Consider the following 4506-nt stretch of genomic DNA (forward strand, 5'->3'; position numbering starts at 1 on the left):
TCCTTCCTTTTTTTTTTTTTTAATTTAGTGTTTAGTTTTCGGGGACCCAACATCTTTTTTATTTATTTATTTATTTATTTAATTTATCAATTCATTCATTCTTACTTGGTGCGATCTAACCGAGCGCCCCATGCATGCCACTCGAGCGCGCTACCGCTTGAGCCACACCCCCAGCCCCTAAATTTCTTTATTTATATATCCTTCTCTCTCTCTTTCTCTTTTCCCTGCCCCCCTCACCCTATTTATGACTCCTTTCCTCCTCCAACACACGCCCCGCCCCCTCCCCGGAAGTCGACTAGCTGTCCCGACGTGAGCCTTTCTCTCCTCTCCTCTCCTCTCCTCTCCTCTCCTCTCCTCTCCTCTCCTCTCCCCGCCCCGCCCCGCCCCGCCCCGCCCCGCCCCGCCCCGCCCCGCCCCGCCCCGCAGGTTGACCAGTTGGCCGGTTTGCCCCAACACGACCGGGGTCGACCAGTTGTCCGCATGAGGACTTGGAATTTTTTTCCATGCGGTAAGTACGGAGGTCGACCAGCTGTCCTGAGGTAAACCGAGGGAGGGAGGACCGCGGTCGGATGGTTTCTGAATTCGTACGAGTCTGTCTTTCTTTCTTTCTTTCTTTCTTTCTTTCTTTCTTTCTTTCTTTCTTTCTTTTCTTTTCCTTCCTTCTTCCTTCCTTTTTTTTTTTTTTTTTTTTTTTTTTTATTTAGTGTTTAGTTTTCGGGGACCCAACATCTTTTTTATTTATTTATTTATCAATTCATTCATTCTTACTTGGTGCGATCTAACCCAGCGCCCCATGCATGCCACTCGAGCGCGCTACCTCTTGAGCCACACCCCCAGCCCCTAAATTTCTTTATTTATATATCCTTCTCTCTCTCTTTCTCTTTTCCCTGCCCCCCTCACCCTATTTATGACTCCTTTCCTCCTCCAACACACGCCCCGCCCCCTCCCCGGAAGTCGACCAGTTGTCCCAATGTGAAATCTGCCTGGAAGAGTACCCGTATTGCTGCTTCTCGTTTGACTCGGTTCGATGCGGGACTGAGACTGCTACTGGACATTCGAACGCATTGCACTCTACCTGCAGAGATATATTCACAGCCCTAGATGATTGGTTTCCTTTTTTGGTTGGGGGCGGGGAGGCGGGGCTTGTTTGATTGTTTGCCGCGCTGGTTTACTTACATTTCTTCTCCCCCTGTCCCCCTCTTCCGCCCCCACCCTCCCGCAGGTTGACCAGTTGGCCGGTTTGCCCCAGCACGACCGGGGTCGACCAGTTGTCCGCATGAGGACTTGGAATTTTTTTTCATGCGGTAAGTATGGAGGTCGACCAGCTGTCCTAACATAAGCGGGATGGGGGTTGGGGTCGAAATTGGTGTTCACTCATACACGCCTTTTCTTTCTTTCTTTCCTTCCTTCCTTCCTTCCTTCCTTCCTTCCTTTTTTTTTTTTTTTAATATTTATTGTTTAGTTTTCGGTGGACCCAACATCTTTATTTTATTATTATTATTTTTTAACTTATTTTTATTTATTTTATGTTTTATTTGGTGCGATCTAACCCAGCGCCCCATGCTACCGGTTGAGCCACACCCCCAGCCCCTAAGTTTCACCCTTCTCTCTCTCTCTCTCTCTCTCTCTCTCTCTCTCTTTTCCTTGACCCCCTCATCCTATTACTCCTTTCCTCCTCCAAGGCAACACACACACACACACACACACACAGACACACACACACACACACACACACACACACACACACATATATATATATATATATATATATATATATATATATATATATCCCGGAGGTCGACCAGTACACCCCCAACGAAAGAGGTCGACCAGTTGTCCCAATGTAAATACTGCCTGGGTAAGTGAAATTATGTGTGTTTTTCTTTTGGTTGGCTTTGATGTGGGACTGGGAGTGCTACTGGAGTTTTGACGCATTGCACTCTGCCTGCCTCATCCTCCCGAGTCCCTGGGATTACAATCCTGTGCCACCAGGGGCATCTGTGTGCAAAATGGAGTTCGCAGACTTCTCTTGTCTCATTTCTTCCTCTGTTTTTCTCCTCCTCCTCCTCCTCCTCCTCCTCCTCCTCCTCCTCCTCCTCCTCCTCCTCGCCCCGCCCTCCCCTCCCCTCCCCCACCCGCACCCTAACCTCCCCCTCCCCTCCCCTCCCCTCCGCTCTCCCTCTCCCTCTCCCTCTCCTCCTCCTCCTCCTCCTCCTCCTCCTCCTCTTCCTCTTCCTCCCCCCATCCCCCCCCCGCCCAAGTTAATTTGTCAATGGTTTCTTTTTAGCTATAAGTGGCGGTAGGATGACTCCACGAATATTCCTTATTTCAAGTGGGGACATTCTTTCCTAATCGGGAGTTCAGTTTTAATTGCATGCATCAAATCATTACTTGTGTGGGTCTGGGCTTTTTCTTCTCTTGGTGGTCAGTACCTGGAGAGGAATGTCACAGCCAGGGGGGGGGTGCTCTTGAGTGTTTCTGCATTTCTGTCCTTCCTTGCCCACCAACTCAACTCTCGCTCGCTCCCTCTCTCCTTCCCTCCTTCCTTTCTTTCACTTTTGCTTCACTGTTTCTTTCCTGCTGGTGCTGGTGCTGGTGGTGCTTCCTTTCGGTTACTTTTCTTTATTTTTGTTCTTGATTTTTTTTTTTTAATATTTGCTCCCCCTCCCCCGGCCTTTCTCTCTCTCTCTCTCTCTCTCTCTCTCTCTCTCTCTCTCTCTCTCTCTCCTCTTCCTGTTGCTGAAAGCTTGGCCCAATCCAATAAGGATGGCAAGGTCTTGAGACACAGGAAAAAAGGCTTATGGCAGCACTGGCAAAGCAAAAACACAGGGACTCTTCTGCACGTCAGCAACAACAGGAGGTTTTGTAGAGGAGATTCAAAGGCCACCTTGCACTTCTTCCTGGCCGCAGTTGTAATTCGGCTTCTTACTTTTGATAAGAGTCATTTCTGACATCCTCTGGTCTCCAAAGTCTATGTGACTTCAAGACTACGCTGGGCGTGGACTCAAGGACAGATAAGTCTGCCTAAAACAGGGAAGAAAGGTGATATGATTTCCACTGGATTGAATCCAGAAGTACCTAACCACCACCACGGAGTTACACCTCAATTTTTTTTTTTTTTTTTTTTTTTTTGAGAGGGAGTGTCCCTTGATTGCTCATGTTGGCTAACATCAAAGGAGACAACATCCTATCTCAGTCTGTGATAAACCCTGTGGTGGTGTTATCACATGGGGTGGGGGGGGGTGTCCTTCCCCTTCCCCTTCCCCTTCCCTCTCTCCTTTCTCTATTTGCTGGTTAAAGCTCAAGGTCTCTGGAGGTTGCCTGAGTACTCCCAGGACCTCACCTTCTCTGGTGAGTAGCTGAGGTGGTGGTTGCTGGACACGGTCCTACCATTCTGATCTTTCACTACTCTTACTGTTCTCTTCCAGGACTTTTGGATCGACTTCGTTCTTCCAAGGATGGTGGAATGATGACAAAGATGATTTGGGACACTTTTTTTTTTTTTTTTTTTTTTTTTTTTTTTTTTTTTGGTGGTTGTTTTTCCTCCCGGATGGCTGTCAAACCTGCAGCAGCACACACAACCGTCCATCTCGAAGTGAAGAATCTCTAAAGGATCTTCAAGGAAAGCATGGACAAGGAGGATTCGGTCCCGGGAGACTCTTGACACGAGATGGGAAATCCCCCCCCCCCCCCCCATTTCTTCTGGAAAGTACCTAATACCAATAAAGACAGGACAAAATGCAGCACAGGCTGGCTGGCTGGCTGAGGTTTATGTAGCGCCGAGTAGTTCTACAGGTAAAATTGGATCCCAGAGCAACTGTGCAGCTACTCAGGGTCCTTGCCTTCCCCAACTGTCCCCTATGGGACCGAAGCTGCTCCCTCCCCTAAGGCTTTCTCAGTCAGCTAATCCTCCACACTTAGGAGTGGTGAAGGTGGGACACACGTTTTAGGCTTGCTTGGCTTCTTCAGTCGGATCTCATCTTGCCACCGGGTCAGAAACACAAGCATATACACGAGAATGTGCATAGCGACGGGTTTCCACCCTGTGGAACTTGGGAGTCCACAGTGAGTGGTCTGTGGTCTGAAAAGGGCAGCCTCGTTAGTTGCAGTCACTGAACGCTAGGTGGCGCAAAGCTACCGTCATTTTGGAAGGCCTGCCTGAGTTCCATTTCCAGTTTAGATATAATCTATCTACATGTGTAGACATAGATAGATAGATAGATAGATAGAGAGACAGACAGACAGACAGACTTAGATATGTATATCTATATCCATATACAGATCACTACGCTGCAAGCCGCCGCGTCATATCTTCCTCTCTTCCCTCAGCCTACTGAGTCCCTGGAAAGACAGATGGGCACGGGCCTCAGTGCGGTTGTTCCCCCGCCCCCCCTCCCCCATACAGTAAAGTCCCCCGGAAGCACTGGGGGGGGGGGGAGGACATACCTCTTTCACCCCTGGTATCTGATCACTTTCCTTAGCCTTTAACATGCCCCACCTAGGAGA

The sequence above is a fragment of the Marmota flaviventris genome, unplaced genomic scaffold, assembly GCF_047511675.1.
Source record: "Marmota flaviventris isolate mMarFla1 unplaced genomic scaffold, mMarFla1.hap1 Scaffold_186, whole genome shotgun sequence".
Lineage (NCBI taxonomy): Eukaryota > Metazoa > Chordata > Mammalia > Rodentia > Sciuridae > Marmota > Marmota flaviventris.